Raw genomic sequence first — 21768 nt, forward strand, 5'->3', positions numbered from 1 at the left:
GAGAAGGGGAGGAAGGAGAGGAGGGGGGAGAGAGAAGGAAAGAGGGAGGAGGGTGAAGGAAAGAGAGGGGGAGAGAGAAGGAAAGGGGGAGAGAGAAGGAAAGAGAGAGAAGGAAGAGAGGGGGAGAGAGAAGGAAAGATAGGTGGGGAAGACAGAAGGAAAGAGAGGGGGAAGACAGAAGGGGAGAGAGAGAAGGAAAGAGAGGGGGAGAGAGAAGTATAGCGAGCGGGGTGAGAGAGAAGGATACAGAGAGGGGGTAGAGAGAGAAGGAAAGGGGGGGAAGAGAGAGAGAAGGAAAGGGGGCGAAGAGAGAGAGAAGGGGAAGGGAGAGAAGGAGAGAGAGAAGGAAAGAGAGAGGGGGGATAGAGAAGGATAGAGAGAGAAAGAAAGAGGGGAGAGAAGGAAAGAGAGAGGGGGAATGAGGTGAGGTGGGGATGATAGGATGAGAGGGGAGAGAGGGGAGGACTGGGGGGCCAGAAGGAAAGAGTGGTGGGAGAGAGAGAAGGAAGGAGAAAGGGAGGAAAGAGGGAGGGGAGAGAGAAGGGGAGATAGACAAGGAACGAGAGAGGGGGAGAGGGAGAGAGAAGGATAGAGAGGTGGGGGAGATAGAGAAGGAAAGAGAGAGGGGATGAGGTGAGGTGGGGATGATGGGGTGAGAGGGTGAGAGGGTGGGATGGGGGGGAATGGGGTGGGATAGGGGGATGGGGAGAGGGGGAGTGAGCAGGAAAGAGAGGGGGCAAGAGAGAAGGGAACCTGGAGAAAGAAGGTAAGAGATGGGGTGGAGAGAGACGGTAAGAGAGGGGGAGAGATGGAGAGGGGGAACAGAGGTGGGATAAGGGGGAGAAAGGGGGGTTATGGGGGTAGAGGGGAGGGAGTGGGGGGATAGGGAGGGGGAGAAGGAAAGAGAAAGGGGGGTGAAGAAAAGAGAGGGGTGGAGAAAGAAGGTAAGAGATGGGGTGGAGAGAGACGGGGGGATAGGGGGAGAGAGAGGGGGATGGGGGGAGTAGAGGGAAGGGGGTGAGGGGATAAGGAAAGAGAATGGGGGAGAGAGCAGGAAAGAGAGGGGGAAGATAGAAAGAAAGGGGGCAGGAGAGAAGGAAACAGAGGGGGAAGAGAGAAGGAAAGAGGGGGAAGATAGGAGGAAAGAGAGGGTGAAGAGAGAAGGAAATGGGGTGAGAGAGCAGGAAAGAGAGAGGGGCAAGAGAGAAGGAAACGGGGGAAGAGAGAAGAAAAGATAGGGGGAATTGAGAAGGAAAGAGGGAGAGAAGGAAAGAGAGAGGGAGAGAAGGAAGAGAGGGGGAGAGAGAAGGAAAGAGAGGTGGGGAAGACAGAAGGAAAGAGAGGGGGAAGACAGAAGGGGAAGGAGAGGAGGGGAGAGAGAGAAGGAAAGAGAGGGGGAGAGAGAAGTATAGCGAGCGGGGTGAGAGAGAAGGAAAGAGGGGAGAGAAGGAAAGAGAGAGGGGGAATGAGGTGAGGTGGGGATGATAGGATGAGAGGGTTGGATGGGGGGAGAGAGGGGGGGACTGGAGGGCCAGAAGGAAAGAGTGCTGGGAGAGAGAGAAGGAATGAGAAAGGGAGGGGAGAGAGAAGGGGAGATAGACAAGGAACGAGAGAGGGGGAGAGGGAGAGAGAAGGATAGAGAGAGGTGGGGGAGATAGAGAAGGAAAGAGAGAGGGGGGATGAGGTGAGGTGGGGATGATGGGGTGAGAGGGTGGGATGGGGGGAGGGTTGGGGGGGAATGGGGGGATGGGGAGAGGGGGAGTGAGCAGGAAAGAGAGGGGGCAAGAGAGAAGGGAACCTGGAGAAAGAAGGTAAGAGATGGGGTGGAGAGAGACGGTAAGAGAGGGGGAGAGATGGAGAGGGGGGACAGAGGTGGGATAAGGGGGAGAAAGGGGGGTTATGGGGGTAGAGGGGAGGGAGTGGGGGAGATAGGGAGGGGGAGAAGGAAAGAGAAAGGGGGGTGAAGAGAAGAAAAGAGGGGTGGAGAAAGAAGGTAAGAGATGGGGTGGAGAGAGACGGGGGGATAGGGGGAGAGAGAGGGGGATGGGGGGAGTAGAGGGAAGGTGGTGAGGGGATAAGGAAAGAGAATGGGGGAGAGAGCAGGAAAGAGAGGGGGAAGATAGAAAGAGAGGGGGCAGGAGAGAAGGAAACAGGGGGAAGAGAGAAGGAAAGAGGGAGGAAGATAGGAGGAAAGAGAGGGTGAAGAGAGAAGGAAATGGGGTGAGAGAGCAGGAAAGAGAGAGGGGCAAGAGAGAAGGAAACAGGGGAAGAGAGAAGAAAAGATAGGGGGGAATTGAGAAGGAGAGAGGGGGAGAGAAGGAAAGGGGGGGAGAGAAGGAAAGAGGAGAGGGAGGGAAAGAAAGAGGGGGAAGAGGGAAGGAAAGTGGGGGTGGAAGAGGGAAGGAAAGTGGGGGGAAAAGGGGAAGGAAAGTGGGGGGGAAAAGGGAAGGAAAGTGGGGGGGAAAAGGGAAGGAAAGTGGGGGGGGGGAAGGGAAGGAAAGTGGGGGGGAAAAGGGAAGGAAAGTGGGGTGGAAGAGGGAAGGAAAGTGGGGGGGAAGAGGGAAGGAAAGTGGAGGGGGAAGAGGAAAGGAAAGTGGGGGGTGGAAGAGGGAAGGAAAGTGGGGGAGAAGAGGGATGGAAAGTGGGGGGGAGAGAGGGATGGAATGTGGGGGGGGGGAGAGAGGGAAGGAAAGGGAGGGTTGTGGGGAAGAGGGGAGGGTTGTGGGGAAGAGGGGAGGAAAGAGAGGACCTGAGACCCCAGAGCTGTGGGTTCCTTGGACACGTGACTTTGTAATTTCGTGTGTCTTGAGTACAAAAATAAGATTACAAGCTCTTCAGCTCACTGCACTGCTGTACATGGCCCGGTCACCTCCAGGATCTGCAGAGATCTGATCTTTATCCCAGTAACCCTTTCTGTGCTGGAATCACATGCATGGCTTTGCAACAGAGGGTGTCTGATCCATCAGTTGTTTTTTCATTTGTAACGCAGAGAATCGCCTTACTCCTACCCCTTGGGATGCCCTATCCGGTATCTGATCTGCATCACGTTTAACCAAGCGCTCCATGTTACAGGGGGAATAGGATATATACTCCAATCCCTGTCCTCTGCCACTGACCCTTCATGCTTGTCCCTGCAACTCTCCCCTTTTCCCTCTTGCCCCACTGCCTCTGCTCCTTTACTGGTCCTCACCAGAACTGTCCCCTTTGTAAGGATGCGAGGGTTAAAATACCTAAAGCAGATCATACCAGGAACTGAACGGGAGGAAACTCAACGTGTAAGACCCCACTGAAGTCTAGGGGACCAGTGTCTTCGTAGTGACACAACTCGTTGTGACGATAGTGAGGGTTTGGCCCGGGATTAACGGGGATACTCCCCAAGGGCCCCCCTCTAACCTCGCCAGGGAGACAAGGAGTTAACTGGGCTGAGGTCCAGAAATGTGATTTAACCCTTGTTATAACATGAAAATGCTTATTCCCCTGTGTAAAATGTATTGTTGCTGGGTCAGTGTCTGCATAACCCACCCACTGGGACTTAAGGGGTTAATCTTATATGCAGTGCTGAATAAACAGTTACCTGAAAACTGGTAATTTGGTAACGGAGTAAGCCAGGACCCTGAGCCTTGGGGTACAGCCTCCGGGTCACCCCCCAAGTACACACATATTAAAAATATAACTTTGTCATAAGAGGAACATATATTTTTGATAAAGTGACTTTTTGCAGTCTTACAATGTACAGGCCAAATGCTAACTACCTCTACCTGCCTTTGTAATGCGTACCAGGACCAAATGGTTTGACTCATGAGTCTATTCACGTTTGATATGCAAGCTTCCTCTCTGGAAGTGCATATCCAAAAGGGAGGTGTGAATTGGCCAGTTGGATGCTAAATAGGACATCCTGCTAGAATTTAGCCTGGCTTCACATGGGAATTGCTATGCAAGACCCAGGAAGGATCAACAGGTAATTACCTAGTTGGTTATGCGAGAAGCTACAAGCCTACTTCAAAAGGTTTTATTGATGGGGGTAGGGGTGGAGCTACCCAAGAAGGGAATCAAAAGGAGTAACCTTATTAAATATAAGAATATTATGAGATGTCCTTGGCTGAAAAGGATAAGAATTACATATTTGTATTCGTGGGACTTCCCCGCCACCAACCGTTACAAACACTTAATATCTGGCCCTTAGTGGCTGCCAGATATTAATATCTCTATTAATTTTCATATTACACTGTAATGTTTGGTCTCTCTGCGAGCGTCAGGTGGGACGGACTGTATTATATATCTCACCTGACTGTATGTATTACTGAACTCAAGTTATGAGGTGATTTGCAGTAAATATGAAATTTTGGTTGAGTTCTGAGAAACTGCAACCCCCTGCTATGATAATGAGCAGGAATGCCAGAATTTACAAGCCTGGTCATCAAAGGCTAAGTGGCTAATTGCTTATGCTTTGCCCAACGGACAAAAAGAATTAACCAGAGTAAGTGAAACTTTTCACACTGGACCCTGGAAGCCCAAAGTCAGCTTCAAAAGCTTCAAAGAGGATTTTACTAGACGGCACGGCGCCGTAAGCTGGGATGCAAGGGTTAAAATGATATATAAGTCAGAGCCACCCTTTTATCCATGTTGTTCATGCAAAGTTCTTCATTGTTCTTCATGCAAATGATCTTCATGCATGCATGTATCCTGCCTGTTTTGCTGTGATGTCAACTGAAATATGGGAGAAGTGGCCAGTCTGTAATCCTGATGGCTTTCTTGCCATAATCTTTAAGTAAGTGTCTATATTTTGCCTGGTATTTGTACATATCTGTTGTGTTCACCTTTATCAAGGAATAAATTACATTTTATCATATCTAAGTCTCATCCCAGTTCAAACACAGGTATATATATATTTATATATAGTTTTGGTGTAAATTACAACCTGTCACAAGCTACCGTGACACTCGTCTCCTGTTCTGTCTCTGTCTTTTCCTGCTCCTCCCCAACCCCATTAGGGCCAGCTGTCCATCTAGACCAGGGGTGCTCAACTCCCATCCTCAAGACCCCCCCAACAGGTCAGGTTTGAAGGATATCCTAGCTTCAGCAAAGGTGGCTCTGATTGAGCCACATGTCCTGAAGCTGGGATATCCTCAAAACCTGACCTGTTGGGGGGTCTTGAGGATTGGAGTTGAGCACCCCTGGTCTAGACCAATCCCCATACTATATAACACCCCCTAACATCCCCACCCTCAAATCTTCTTGGGATCAGCTGTGTGGCTGGACCATACTCCAACCTGATGAATACTCCATCCCACAATGCGCAGCCACTTCACCTTTTGTTTCAACATTGTCCCTCATTCAATGTAGACTGTAAGCTCTCACGAGCAGGCCCCCTCATTACCTCTATATCTGTTCATGCGTTCATTTGTATGTAGCTCTAATTGTCAAATCGCTGTGCCCCCTTTGTACCGCGTCACGGAACATGTTGGCACTTTACGAATAAACGATAACAGGACACTGTCCGAATGATCAGGCACGTCCCGCACGTTGTTGCGTAGATTGGCCACGAGGGGGCAGTTCCGGTCCCACAGGTACCACCTGTTTCACACTAATACATTTCTTCTTTACACCCGTCCGAGCAAATGAGTGTCCTTTGGAACTAAACAATCGCAATCCCCCCACAACTCTTCAGCAAAGTAGTCATTCATGTTGACTCCTATGTACATGTACCCAATGGACCTGTCCGTTACATAGGGTTGCCAGGTGTCCAGTATTGAACCGGACGGTCCAGTATTTGGACACTGTCCGGTAAAAATGAGAGGTAATACTGGGCATGTGTGTGTATGCTGGTATTACCTCTCTGGACATAGTGCCTGACCGGCTTGGGGGGGACGCGGGATTTCCCCGAGCGGGGAGAGAGCAGGGCTGCTGCTATGGGGCTCGGCAGCTTCCTCCATCCTGATTGGCTGCTGCTAAGTAATGCAGCCAATCAGGAGGAGGTCTCAGTAGCCTGGGGTTGGTGCCAAGGAGAGGAGGAAACAGCATGGAGAGGGGTGTATATGTGTGTGTGTCTCGAGCGCATTGCACCATTGTTTCCAGTATTGTTGAAGAGTCCACCTGGCAACCCTACAGTGTTCGAGGCTGGACGTACTCTGTACAGCTCTACAATGAAGCATGCTTATTTTCCCTCGGGGGACGGGGAGGGGGGGGGGGAATCTGGGGTAACTTTTTTGCTTTGAAAGGGGCCCAGTGTTTAATCTCCAGAGGGGTTAATACAGTCAGGATTATCCTCGAAGTGTATGTTGTGTGTGTGTGTGTGTGTGTGTGTACATTGTGTGCCTGCTGGGTGTGTGCCAGTCTGTGTAAACTTTAATAACCTCCTATAAATCCTTATTACCAGCACAACCTGTTTTTGCAGAAATTTAAAAAAAAAAACCCCGCAGCAGAACACCTTTTTCTTCCTAATCCTGTCCTTTCACCGTTTCCCTTTCTCACGGACACAAGGGGCCGATAATGATAATCATATCTATGTTATGGCACCGACAGTGTATGCAGCGCTGCATGTAGAAACGTGCATGTATGCGGAGTCCCTGCTCCATAGAGCTTACACTCTAATTGGAGTGACTGGGGCACGGGGAGATAAAGTGACTCGCTCAAGGTCACAAGCTGACATTAGGATTCAAAGGCAGCAGCACTGCCACGGAGCTATTGCTTCAGCGCATTCAGCCTGTCCCTTTCAGAGCAGGGTGGCAGTCACAGACAGAAGGGTCCTGTTACCCACTGCGGCCCAGACCCAAAGTGCAAAGCTCCCCTCCCATCCATGCGCATGCTAAAACTTAGCTCCCTTAAGTGGATCTGGGGCTAAAAGCCTTATTCTGTATCAGGGGTGGCCAGCCTGACTGGGAGTTGGAGCCACACTTTACCAGCGTCATTGTCAAAGGGCCGCAATAAAAAAACATGTAATTCAATTTAATCATTTCACGCCGTGCCACCCCGTTGCCATGGCAACAAGGCGCCGTGTGACGCCACATTGGTGACGTCTACGGCGTCATTTGACGCTGCGAATGGGAAGGAGGGCGGCAGAAAGGAGACAGCTAGGAGTCGCCCCGGCATATGTAAGTGTAGCCCGTGTACCCCCCCCCCCTAAGTGAGATTGGGGTGGGTATGCTCCTCTGACTACTTCTCAGGTGTTGTGCTGTTGGCAAACAGGAGGGCTGAGTGCTCCGCGATGTTGTGGGGAGAACAGGACAGGATCACAGGTTACCTTTGTTCTTGCTTGGTGCAGCGCCTCCAGTCAGCATGGATCCTCTGGGATGGCAGGGGATGGCCCATACTGACACCTCTTCTTCTATGGTAGACAGTGAATCACACATCCTTTCTATTTTCTTGTCTTTATTGCATGCAGATCTTATTACAGAGACATTGCATCCTACCCTGCTTGCTGGGCCCTGACTCAGGCTTTAGCCCAGGTCAGGCCTGTTGGACCTTTCTTCACATCTCCTTGTGAGATGGAGACTGATGTTCCTCACTCCACAGAGGGAGGAGAGAGAATGACAAGGCCCCCCTAATTTGGGAAAGTGCCAATATTTATATCCTTTGGGGAGTAGCTGTAATTCTGACTCATTACAAGCCAGATCTGGACCACTGTGTGGTCCAAACAGTACCTACCCCTTCAGGTTGGCACTCTCTGGCTGTTGCTAAGGCCCGCCCATGGATACTTATCCAAGTCTGCAAAAGCACACAAGGCCTTAGGCAGGAATTATCCCATCCACTGCCTGCACTTAACAGGGCTTACATTAGTAGGGCCCAGGAAAAGACATAGCGGCCGGGAAGCTATGCTATATAAGTGACTTCCCATCAGGCCTGATAGTATATGGGGGCGGACTTTTTTGCTGCCACCAAATTTCGCCACCCTAGACCCGGGCCTTATGGGAAATCTACCACTGCATGTATCCCCACCAAGCAGACATGCAGCCAACACATGAAAGGAGTAATACATGGCGGAATAGGAGGTGTAATAGGAATAAGCCCATCATACATAAAAGTAACAGTAGGAAAAGTGGTAAGTAGGGAGAACTTCCAGAGATAGCAGGCGGGCGTTCTGGTAAGTGCGCAAGGGGCCAAGGTCCATGCACCAGGGAGGATTTCCCAGTGGGCACGACAGGCTGCAGAATTTTGGGGCGGCAGAATTTGGGGGCGGCATGCACGGCCGGCAACGTGATGTCACACGGCGCCGTGTTGCCATGGCAACGGGATGGCGCGGCACTAGAGGATGAGGGCGGCACCAGGTAAGTGCCTAAGGGCGGTATTTTTTTTAAAATCCGACACAGTCAGTGCATACGAGATGTATAGTATGAGCCTACGGAGCTATCCATATGCTTTGTTAAAGAGGCGTGTTTTAAGATGGGCCTTAAAGGTGGAGAGAGAGGGTGCCAGTCGGATATTGAGGGGAAGGGCATTCCCGCGGTGTGAGACAGTGAGTAAGAAAGGTTTAGATTATAGGGGAGACAGGTGAGAGGCAGGAATACCGGACACAAGAAGGTTGCAGTAGTCGAGACTGGAGAGAATGAGGGCCTGTGTTAAGAGTTTTAGCATTGGAGCAACAAAGGAATGGGCGTATCTTTGTAATGTTAGAGGAAGAATTGACAGGTTTTAGCTACATTGTGAATGTGAGAGAGGAGTCGAATGTGACCCCCATGCAGCGTGCCTGTGATACTGGGTGTATGATAGTGCTGCTGCCAGCAGTAATGTAGAAGGGGCAGTAGGGCCAGGCTTGGGAGGAAGTATGAGGAGCTCCGTCTTGGACATGTTAAGTTTGAGTCGGTGGACGGACATCCAGGATGATACAGCAGAGAGACATTCAGAGACTTTGGTCTGTACAGCTGGTGTCAGGTCAGGGGTTGAAAAGTAAATTTGTGTCATCAGCATAGGGGCTTGAACCACCCCAAAATGTTCTCTTTTTAAATAAAATGTAACAGGATCCTTTCTGAGAGCTCTGACCCCTAGTGTATCTCTTTCTTACGCTGCGACTTCCAGAAATGTAGTAACTTTGTCCTGTTGAAGTTCTGCAGACTGTGCAGAACAGACAGACACTGATACATGTCATTGTAGTTAGATTAGGTACATCAGATCGCTTTTTCCTATTGCTCTGTAGTACTACTTACCATATAACTCACTCACACAGGGCAACACCAAGCAAACTGATATAATGACATGAAAGGACGCGTATTCCAAAACACTAGGGTAGTGCCCTTTTAAGGCTGGATTCTTGTAATCGGGTCATGGTGCCGTTCACAATGGATAACAGACCCCCCCCTGTACCTTATGTCTCCACTTACCCTTCCTTTATAGATTGCAAGCTCCTTGGAGCAGTGCCCTCCTTACCTACTGTAACAATGTATGTTCGCGTTTGACATTTTATTGTTTTCGTCCTCCAACCCTATTGTACTTCGCTACGGACTATGTTGGGACGTTATAAATAAATAATAATATATTGGGGTTTGACTTGGACAGATGCGACTATACTGCAATTCCATTAGCAGCCTCTGGGTGGCGCTGGGAACCAACCCAAGAGTTCTCTAGGACCTGCGCTTCAGGATCTGTGATTTGAATTCACGCCGCTGTAGGAAAAATTAGGCTAGGTCCCCAGAGGCGACGGTGTGCGCGGCGCATACAAGGTACGGCCCTCTATGGGGTCGGCCCCAGTAGCTGCCTGCGCGCCCCGGTGCGATGCACAACCACATTTTTGCAAAGACAAGGATTTTGTCTTTGCTAGTGGCGACGGAGCGCTGGTCACGGCGGCGGTTCAGCCAATGAGGGCTGACCAGCCGCGCGACGTCATGGCCGCGCCCCGCCACGCCTCCCCATCGCACTGCTGCCGGGAGCGAGCGGCGCCAGGCACCCCGTGGCGTGGCCTGGGGGCCGTAGCCTTACGTGTGTTATATGAGGCCCAGATTTCTTAGCGAAGTCGGAGCTGCAGATTAAATTGACGCATGAAAACAGGGCAGCAAAAGAACCAGGTTTAAAACGGAAGCTCCACCTGCTGCTGCTCCCACCACCCCCAGGATGGGAAGCCGGGGATCCCTGCAGCACAAAGGTGCTACATTTTAGTTATGGAGACCTCTTGGTTCCAGAGATCCCGGTAAAAGTCGCATGTTCCGGGCCCCCACCCCCAAGGGGAAACAAAATGGCGGTTGATATCTCCCACTCATGGGAACCAGTAGAAAGCCGCGACGTTGCAGCTTCCTATTGGTCCGCGTGACATTTAATAACGAGGAAGTACCGGCAGTACCTTTACCAATAAGTGTTTCTGGAACCGGGTAAACCCCTACTTCCAAGACAGCACACCCCATTTCTGGATGTTAAGCCCTTTTGATTTGGTCTCCTCTGGGGGTTAATATTTGTATCTTGTGTACGGTGGCAGCCGGGAAGGGGTTAAGACCAGGCTGGAAGACGGTAACCTGCCTCCACCTGTCACAGATAACCAGATCCGGCTCAGCTGGTCAGAGCCACATTCCTGAGCTTAGAAGCCCCACTTAGCAACACAGATTGTGTTTGCAATGCAGCGAAAGCACTCAGTCCTGGAACACCCCGGCTAGCGTTTCTAATGCTTATTTCTATATAGTTTATATACAGTATAGAGAATTTGATGGCAGATAAGAGCCACTCAGCCCGCCATGCCCTATCTGCTGCGAAACCCCAGACCCTATTATATCTCTATTATATCTCTATTGTATCCCTATTATATCCCTATTATATCCCTATTATATCCCTATTATATCTCTATTATATCTCTATTATATGCCTATTATATCTCTATTATATCCCTATTATATCTCTATTATATCTCTATTATATCCCTATTATATCTCTATTATATCCCTATTATATCTCTATTTTATCTCTATTTTATCTCTATTATATCTCTATTATATCCCTATTATATCTCTATTATATCCCTATTATATCTCTATTATATCTCTATTATATCCCTGGTTTTCTTTTATATTTGCGATTTGGCCTAATCTCTAGCCCAGGGGCGCGAAATTCTTTGCGGGGGAGCGCGGGGTTTACAGAGCCCCCCCGCGTGCTTCCCGAAGGCACTTAAATGAAATACCTGGGAATCGGCGAAGGCCTCTGTATACTTCACTTACCTCGGCTCAGACGGCTTCTGGAGACGCGTCGCCATGGCAAAGCAGCGTTAAGTGACGTCGCGTTGTCATGGTAATGTGACATAATGACGCCCAGAACAACGGAGCCAAGGTAAGGAGGGGGACGACAGCCGGTAGGGGGGCGCAGGGGGAAAAGATTGCGCACCCCTGCCCTAGCCCACGCATGTTGGAATTCCCTTACTGAATTTAGCCCGACCGCATCTGTTGCTGGTACAGGTAGTCCTCATTATCCAACGTTTCACGTTACAACGAATGGCATATCCAACGCTTTACAATGCAACGCTCTGGGCCGTTATCCGACGCCTGAATGCGTTATCCGACGCTCACCGCCACTGATTAACATGGGACTCACTTTACAGCGGTTTCACCGTCCAACGCTACTTCCAGAACGGGTCCCGTTGGATAACCGAGGACCGCCTGTATGTGCTATATCATAAAAGCTGCCGTATCCCCATTTGGAGCGATCTCTTAGACCAGCGGTTTTCAACAGCGGGGTACCTAGGAATCCCGGGGTTCTCTGCAATTTTCCTGTCATTTGAAAATTGTACCAAATGCAGAAGAATTTACAATGCATCTGATCTCAGACGCGCTATTAGAGAGGGTTGGGGTTCCTTACAATGCATCTGATCTCAGACGCGCTATTAGAGAGGGTTGAGGTTCCTTACAATGTAGCTGATCTCAGACGCGCTATTAGAGAGGGTTGGGGTTCCTTACAATGCATCTGATCTCAGACACGCTATTAGAGAGGGTTGGGGTTCCTTACAATGCATCTGATCTCAGACGCGCTATTAGAGAGGGTTGGGGTTCCTTACAATGCATGAAGAGATCCTCACAGGAGAGATGAGTGGAGCACAGCAACAGGGAAAAAGCAGAAAAGCGGCACACCAAAAAATAAAATAAATCCAATTTATTCCGTAGTGACAGAGAGAGACAGCCAGACAGGGGCCAAAGAAAAACAGCACTCTGACGCGTTTCAGGCAAAGCCCTTTGTCAAAGAGTATGAGAAGTGTGCTGCTTCCCTGCTTTTTCCCTGTTGCTGTGCTCCACTCATATCTCCTGTGAGGATCTCTTCATGCTACATACTACTTAAAGCTGCAGTTCAGTCAATATCCTGCATGCGTGTTTTTTTTTTAATAAATCAGTTCTGTAGCAATAACAAATACTTTTAGCATTTTCTGTTTTAAAAACAACAACTTTGAAAGACCAATTTTCTTGTATTCTATTTTAACAAGCATGCTTGTTCCTATAGCAACGATTTACATTCCCCATATTTAAAGATGTAACCAAACTTTGCCGATCAATAGACGGAGAACGAATTGACCGGCAGCTATGCAGTTCTTTAGGTAATTAGAGATTGCCCACATGAAACTATTGAAGTAAAAAAATTAATTTAAAAAAAAAAAAAAAAGACTGAACTGCAGCTTTAAAGATGGATGCACGCCCATGGAGCCTTTACTTCTACAAACTGTGAGTTATCCCTTGGAACTGTGTCTGTGCTTATCACCTGGCTATTGGCTGTAACTCTACAGTAGGTAGTTTCTTAGTGTGGTGGTGAAGAGGTCTGACTCACCCCTCAGGGGTTACTGTCTTTCCCTAGTATACCATAAATCCCATTAATTGATTTATGCCTTATCCCTGGCAATTACCAATACATGAGTGAGTGGCTAATGCCATTGCTAGGTGTGTCTCACGCTTTCAATCAGCGTGCACTAACTCACTATATCATACTTCAATGAATGTGTTTAAAAAGGAGGCTCACACCTAAAGGGACATCAAGAAGAAAATACTAACAAGATCATATCTTCCACCTGCTCATTTTCTTGTTGCACTGATATTGGACTTTTTCTCTGTTTGCGTTCCTTACAATACATCTGATCTCAGACGTGCTATTAGAGAGGGTTGGGGTTCCTTACAATACATCTGATCTCAGACGTGCTATTAGAGAGGGTTGGGGTTCCTTACAATACATCTGATCTCAGACGTGCTATTAGAGAGGGTTGGGGTTCCTTACAATACATCTGATCTCAGACGTGCTATTAGAGAGGGTTGGGGTTCCTTACAATGCATCTGATCTCAGACGTGCTATTAGAGAGGGTTGGGGTTCCTTACAATACATCTGATCTCAGACGTGCTATTAGAGAGGGTTGGGGTTCCTTACAATGCATCTGATCTCAGACGTGCTATTAGAGAGGGTTGGGGTTCCTTACAATACATCTGATCTTAGACGCACTATTAGAGAGGGTTGGGGTTCCTTACAATGCATCTGATCTCAGATGTGCTATTAGAGAGGGTTGGGGTTCCTTACAATACATCTGATCTCAGACGTGCTATTAGAGAGGGTTGGGGTTCCTTACAATGTATCTGATCTCAGACGTGCTATTAGAGAGGGTTGGGGTTCCTTACAATGCATCTGATCTCAGACGTGCTATTAGAGAGGGTTGGGGTTCCTTACAATACATCTGATCTCAGACGTGCTATTAGAGAGGGTTGGGGTTCCTTACAATACATCTGATCTCAGACGTGCTATTAGAGAGGGTTGGGGTTCCTTACAATGCATCTGATCTCAGACGTGCTATTAGAGAGGGTTGGGGTTCCTTACAATGCATCTGATCTCAGACGTGCTATTAGAGAGGGTTGGGGTTCCTTACAATGCATCTGATCTCAGATGTGCTATTAGAGAGGGTTGGGGTTCCTCACAATGCATCTGATCTCAGACGTGCTATTAGAGAGGGTTGGGGTTCCTTACAATACATCTGATCTCAGACGCACTATTAGAGAGGGTTGGGGTTCCTTACAATGCATCTGATTTCAGACGTGCTATTAGAGAGGGTTGGGGTTCCTCACAATGCATCTGATCTCAGACTCGCTATTAGAGAGGGTTGGGGTTCGTTATAATGTATCTGATCTTTTTTGTGCTGTGTAGAAATGCAACGACTCTCGCTTTGTGTTCTAGGTGCTGGGATGCAACCTTTAATTTTTCTACTTAAGACTTAATAATTATATATCAATGTTCCCTTTTAATATTGTGAAGGAGTTTCTTTGGCGTTCTCGTAATTTTCTCAGTCTCTGTTTTTTCCTTTCTGTATATTTCTCCTTCCCACTGCTGGACGAAACCTCCCCAACGGTCTCCCAGGTACCGCGGTTACAGCCTCTCCACGTCGCTCCCACACATTCCCTCATCCCATCCTCCCCTGCCCGTGTCTCCCCACTGCTGGACAAAGCCTTCCCAGTGATCTCCCAGGTCCTTCGGTTACAGCCTCTCCACGTCGCTGAAACACATTTTCTGATTTCATCCTCCCATCTTCCTGTTGGTCGTCGTCTCGGTCTTTTGCTACCGATATGACATATACTGTGTATTCAAAACAAAAAGCTATGCTTCTTGGTCTTTTCTCTTTTTGTTTTGAATATCTGTCCAGGGTGAGACCGCACGCATCTTACCCAGAGAGACAGCTGCAGGAGATTATCGGGGAGTTCATGAAAAGGGAGTTTTCCCTTCTTACACGATAGCGCTATCCACACGGACAAAGGATTTCCGGGGACATGTTCACTTTTGGGAGATTGAGTTGCACGTTGGATTGCTACTTAATGATGCGCAGCTCTGTATAACTATTACTATCAGTAATAGCAGCTGAAGTTAACACAATTATTAAGTTGCCTACTTAGCTCACTTTTTGCCGATCCCTTTCACCTTTTTTCATGTGTGTATGAAGTGTGAATGTACACACACACACACACTAGGGACCGAATCGTGGCTGATGTGTGGATTTTGGACCCAATAAACCACTCTTATGTGATTATCTCTTGTGCTGTGCCGGTATATTGGATCTCTAGGGATCCTCACAGACTCTATTGTTTTGTTTCTTCCTGCTCTCCCTTACACTGTTTTAGCCATATTCCTTTGTTAATCAGTATTGCCGACCTGAGGAAGAGAGGACATGTGAATGTGCTCACAAGTGATCTTATTATTTGCTATATATATATATATATATATATATATATATATATATATATATATATATATTCTCTATCTCAGTGTACAACTAAAAATATCACTTGTGCGCACATTCACACGTCAGACAGGTCTGTAACGCTGCTTTTTCACATTATTTCTTAGCGTGCCATGCTTCCACTGCAGCCAGGGATTCTGGGTAATGACATGCAAATGAGCACATAGTATCACCTTTTGCATTTAATCCATTTTAACTTGGATCCCCTATAAGCTTGCTGTATTACCCAGCTTGTATTATTGTATCATTACACATATCTATACACATACTGCACTGTAGCATTTCAATAGGAAAGTACTGCATTTGATCAGCGAGACTCCGCTGCAGTCTGAGACGCTGAGGCTAGAAATGAGTGAGACCGACTCCGACTCAGGGAGGTGCCAGGTCTGGCTGTGATGTTCAGGCCTCCAGAAATGGGGAAATAAATGGGATATCCGAAATACACGGCTTTCCCCGTCGGTGTCACACGAGCGGTGGTTTCAGTTTCAAGACACACACAACTCATTATGCAGAAGCCACTGTCGGCCATCTTTAAAGGGCCCCTACAGAAATTCTTTGCATTCATCTTTCTCTGAAAGTCAAAACTGCGAGTGCTGTGTGTGCGGGGCTGACGGATAGCGACAGGTTTCGCATTTCTAGGTTCGTAAGCATTTAAAAATAGATCCCCCCCCATCCCCCCTCTCGGGACAGAAAACGAAACCCTCCTTTCACACAGAGGAGCTGATCTCTCTCCCACCTGCTCCCCCTGTCACTACGTCACTACACTATGCAAGCGCAAATCCACAGGCGGCGTGACCGTGTCAAGGAGTGAGACAGGAGGAGGCTGAGCTGGCCATTTACAATCAGATACAGTACAGCAGGGGTTCTCAGCTCCAGTCCTCAAGATCCTCCCCACCGGGTCAGGTTTTAAGGATATCCCTGCTTCAGCACAGGTGGCTCAATCAGTGGCTCAGTCAAAGAGCCTGCGTCAGCACAGGTGGCTCACTGGAAGAGCCTGCTTCAGCTCACAGGTGCTGAAGCAGAGATAGGAACCTTACTGGATGAACCTATTGGCAAATCCATATGGTTGATGCACGATAAAGAAAAAAATCACCGACTCCAAGTTGCAGACACGTCACCAAATTATCCCGATTACTTCCATTCTGGCAAAAATGTAGTATTGTACGTTTTTTAATTCCCATAATGTCCGTATGTGGTTACTTAATACAGGGGCGCTCAACTCCAGTCCTCAAGCCCCCCCCCAACAGGTCAGGTTTTAGGGATATCCCTGCTTCAGCCCAGGTGGCTCAATCAAATCGACTGAGCCACTGATTGAGCCACCTGTGATGAAGCAGGGATACCCTTAAAACCTGACCTGTTGGTGGCCCTTGAGGACTGGAATTGGCCCACTACTGATCTAATACAATATAGTATCCTGAAAACCTGACCTGTTCGTGGGGGGGGAGGGGGCGGGCTTGAGGACTGAAGTTTAGAACCCCTGCACTACAGCGCCAGACAGAAGGGGGGGCCACTGGGAGCAGGGTTTGGCTAAAGAGCTTGCAATCTATGGAGCGGGTCATTCTATATACACAGAAGCAGCCGTGCGGCCGCATATCCCCCTTTAGTCCTCGAGGGCCACCAACAGGTCAGGTTTTCAGGATATCCCTGCTTCAGCACAGGTGGCTCAGTCAATGACTGAGCCAATGCCAGGCCTCAAGGGCCACCAACAGGTCAGGTTTTAAAGATATCCCTGCTTCAGCACAGGTGGCTCAATCTGAAGCAGGGTTAGCCTTAAAAGCTGACCTGTTGGTGGCCCTCGAGGCCTGGAGTTGGCCACCCCTGTAATAAATAATTAAATATCCTATGTAATATCCTAGTCTATGTACCCAATGACATACTATAGCGGTCTTATCAAATAAAACGAACATTTTTTTACGCTATATCTAATTGGTCACATTGTTGCAGAACATTTGATGGACCTTTTTAAAATGATGCCCTTAAAACATTTGTTCAATTGATTTAGCGTTGAGGAATGAAATATGACATTTGGTCTCGGGGAGGGGGGGGGCCTAATACATGGGACACAGGTACGGACCCGAGTTTTGGGGGCTGGCACAGTGCAGCAGATCTAATCATTTGCTGGAACAAAACTCTCCCCTTCTCATTTCATCTGAAGAGAATGGCTCTTTGACCGGAGATCAAAGCTGGTAATTTACCATCTAGCAGAATTGTCACAGAAAGAAAAATTATAACCCATTCAATGCCAGAGTCTAGGAATGTACCCCCACCCAGGCACCAGGGGCCATAAGGTGAGTGGAGTTGTTACAGGACTGAAGGCCCAATGTTCACTAAGTGCCTTCCAGCACGGGAAGACACTTTAGCTTCACTTGAGTGGGCTGTGAGGTGTCTTGGGGATTAGCACTGCTTAGTACACTGCTTCCCAAAAGGGGGTTCGAGAACCCCTACTTTTGTGAGGTGTCTCCTAGGGGTTCACCAAATAAAATATGTAATGGCGGACAGAGCCGGCTTCTATTTTGGCGGGGCTTGTGCCGGGGGAGAGTGTGGAGCTTCTTACCTTCTGTCCAGCACCCCGTCGTGGCGTCATGTGACGTTGCATCGCCATTGGAGGTCAGGTCGTCATGGCGACGCATTGTCGCTATCAGACGTTGCAGGAGAAGCCGGAGAGAAGGTTAGAGGCAGTTACAGAGGCCCCTGCACTCCCTGTGACGATGGGGAGGATTTGGCCCGGGATTAAAGGGGTTACACCCCATTTGGCCATCCCCTGACCTCACCAGGGAGACAAGGGGTTAACTGGGCTGAGGTCCAGAAATGTGATTTAACCCTTGTTATAACATGAAAATGTGTATTCCCGTTCCCAAGTTTTATTGTTATATCAGTGTCTGCATCACACACACACACACTAGGATCCATCCGGGAGTACAAGGGTTAATAGTTCTTTAATGATTATAGCCCTTTGTGTAATTTTCCCGCCTTTTCAGGCACCATTTTGCAATGTCCCATAGGCCGCCATTAGGGCTCAATGCATTCTAATGGCGAAACTTGCTGTTTTGGTCCTGTTTCCTGTGAAGACCAGCAGATGGCGTCCGAGAGGAGGAGCGGCGGTTTCCCATTGTAAGTCAATGGGCCCATTGACTTCAATGGAGATTCCTCGAAGGAGCTTTCCAGGAACGAGTTGGCTGCCGTCCAAACCGCAAAGCGGATACTTTTTCTAAAAGAGAGCTTTGATCACTTATTAACCAAGTTCAACGACAAGTGGCGTGGGAATAAACAGTTCTAGAGCACCTAGAAATAAAATTCTTTTTGCACCTAGTTCCTAGGCCTCCCCCCACTCGACCACCACCGGGTCCCCGAATCCTGGACCCCCGATAAGGGTCGAACTGAGAAGAGCAGGTCGCGCCATAGGTTCCAATGGCGGCGGCAGAAACAGCTCAAGAAAACGGCTAAGTGTGAAAAGCTGAAAGTTAGGAATCCATATCTCCGGTTCCGGAGGGTCCAGAGGGCCAGGGTTTGGGGTACCTGTAGTCACTGCTCCGGCATCGCTGCAGAACCATCATTGACCCTCTTGGACGAACCCGGCGGAGTATGGACCCCCTTGAAAGTTAGGGACTTTTCCCATAGACTTCAATGGCGGCCAATTTCCATTGACCGGCTATGGCGGAAAACCCCCATTGACTTCAACGGCGGCGTGGCCCTGTTGAAAGTCTATGGCGGCGGATTCCCATAGCAGCCAACGGCAGCGGTTTGCCATTGAAAGTCTATGGCGGCAAAGCCCGTTGTTTTCAATGAGGATTTAGTGAAAAACCGTGATTTAATTTACAGCGGAGTTTATTGTATTAAAATAGGAAACGGTTTAAGGTGTATTTGTGTAACTCCGGTTCTGAAGGTCGTAGCAAGTCGCAAAGTGGACCATATGGTGTCTCAGTTCCGGCATTGAGAACTCGGAAGTTTGGACCCGCTGGACCCAACGGAACCGGATATTTTAATATGGTTGTGTATTATCTTTAATACTGTGTTCCAAGGTATGGGCAGAAACCAGTGGAAATTCCCTTGGCCATAAGGTAGCAGATGGCCAAGGAAGCGTCCCAATGTCTAGAATTTAAGTGCTGTTCAAAGGAGTTTATCACCTACACTGTTTACAGGAGGGCGGAGATGACTCAAACCAGAGCAGGCTATAAGTGTCCCATTTCACACCTTACAACAAAGGGTTTCCTGCCAGAAATTCCGTTTAGTAGACTGGCTGGCATTCCTGATGCAAATGTGGGGCTGCAGAAATGAGACCCCAGAGTCCAACTGAGTATGTGCCAACTAGCTGGGGGTATGTATCAAAATGTGTTCCCATGTTAGTGAGTGGCTACAGGTAATTGAAAACCAATCACCTGTACTTAATGTTAAGGATAGGGTTACAAAAGGTTTATAAACGGTTGTCCACCCTTTATCCTGTGTTCGTTCTTCTATACCATCTTGATTGCTGAGAGAAATGCTATGCAATGTCTGCATGCAAGGCCTGTCCATGGCTTTTCGTGTCTTGGGATGATGAAGAGTGCTGTATGAACTGCCAGTCCAGATGTGACTGTTTCATCATTTCCATCTTTAAGTAAGTGTCCATATTTTGCCTGTTATTTGTATATTTTGTGTGTTCACCTTTATCAAGGAATAAATTATATTTTATCATATCTAAGTCTCGTCCCAGTTCAACCCAGTTATATATATATATATATTTGGTGTGTATTAATAGCCTGTCACAAAGCTCCCGTCACACTCCTCCCCTCCCCCCGTGCAATTGGTTTAATTGTTGTAGGGAAGAGTGCGGGGGCCTCTGTACGCGCGGGGCTCAGTGAGACTGCCCCGCTGGAACCCCAGGGTTCCACAATTGTAGTGGGTTTACAATTGGACACGCACATTCTTCGCAAGCGCAAAACCTAGTCCCAAAGTATTATATATTTAATTGTGCCAACTGGTGTGCTACTGGAAAAGCAGAATGGGAGCGTTCGCTGCTGCTGATCACCCGCCGCTCGTTTCACCTTTAAGGTAAATGTTTGGCGTTAGCATTAGAGGTTAACTTTAGGGTAAGGGATTAAGCTTTTTAGGGGAAGGTTAGGGTGAGGCTGCTGCCACAGTGCAGCGACGCGCGAGCTTGAGAGCCGTGATGTCACCAACTCTGAGCATGAGCGCCAGCCTGTCCTGCAGGAATTTGCTTGCGGGGAGGAGGCGTGGCACATAGAGGGGGCGTGTCATTGCCTGTATCGGGTGGAGGGGTGTGTGTGCGCGTGTGTGTGTGCATTCCCTGGTGCCGATTTGTTGTTGAAGGGTCATGTGAACCATAAGCGTGTGATGTGGACATGCACATCGAATAACATTGATTCAATCGCGCCAAGCGCGCATCGCTGTACCATAGCCGCAGCCTAATAGGTTATGGTTGAGCTTTTTAGGGTAATGGGTTAAGGGTTTTAGGGTAAAGATTAGAGTTGGCATTAGGGGTTTTTAGGGTAAGATTATGGGGGTTACCTTGGCTGCGAAACAGTCGTCGGCTAACAGTCCTGGCGGTAAAATCTCCTAGAACGCTGGAAAAATACAACCGTAAACATAGGCGCCCAATGAGCTTTCTGCGCTTGCCAAGATTGTGTATGTCTAATTGTAAGGTGTTTGGGGTGTCATGTGGCCCTTCCTCTTAGTTTAAGCTCACCCACCCTGATTTAAATAGCAAGTCCTACACACAGGTAATAGCCGTCGTCTTGAAGTCATTCTTCACCCAGGAGTAAGGTGGAGGTAACCTTCGCTGCCGCTTGGGAAGTGTAAATATATATTTTTTATACATTCACTTTTTTTTAAATGTAATTATTTCTTAGGGCCCTTCTGGTTTTTAACCAGTTGTGACCGCGCTGTGACTCACACACAGCAAATAGTGCGACAAAATGTTAACCCCTTAGGCACCGCACAAATCCCAGGCTATTGACTATATTATTGTTTCCTCTTTTCTCTCTGCAGTGGAGGAAACACGCAGGACAGTATAACAGTGGTAGGGCAGGCACCTGTTGATAGGGTTACCTTGACGCAGCTTACCATGCTTTGCCCAAAAGATTGAACTACATGACCCGTGAGAAGAAAAAACATATGTAGAAATTCATCAAATAAACTGTCACATTTGCTGTACATTGGTACTTGGTAAGGCCCCAAACTGCACCTTAGCGTGGGTGGTATAGCTAGCTGTCAATTACAGCAGGCGCTTCAATAGTCACTCCCCACAATGCTTTGCATACACAGCTGCAGGGTATTGTGGGGCGTGAATTTGGAAGCTCCTGCAGTGAGTGACAGCAATTCGCCCCCTATGCTACCTGCACACACTGAGGGGCAGTTTTAAGCGTGTGTGTCCCCACGAGCTCAGGACACTATGCTGCTGGGGATCGGGCACACAGTTTTGTTAGCGAAAGTCTGATGAGCAGGAAATAATATTTATAAATTAGGGGCTCGGGGAAACCAATATTTTCCAGCAGGGGGTGCACAGTGTAAACAAGGTTGAGGACCCCTGACATTGTAAACGTGTGTCAAATGGCTTTTACTTAACAATTTAAAGGAGAATACCCTCCCACCCCCAGAAGCCCAAGTGAGTTTAACTC

General features: G+C 48.3%; 1 long non-coding RNA gene across 1 annotated transcript in view; it reads left to right on the forward strand.

The window, feature by feature from the left end:
- LOC142502592 (uncharacterized) overlaps positions 1 to 21768 on the forward strand; it is a 174535-nt gene that overhangs the window by 18453 nt on the left and 134314 nt on the right. The gene's annotated exons all lie outside the window — the stretch shown is intronic.

Source organism: Ascaphus truei, chromosome 9, assembly GCF_040206685.1.
Source record: "Ascaphus truei isolate aAscTru1 chromosome 9, aAscTru1.hap1, whole genome shotgun sequence".
NCBI lineage: Eukaryota > Metazoa > Chordata > Amphibia > Anura > Ascaphidae > Ascaphus > Ascaphus truei.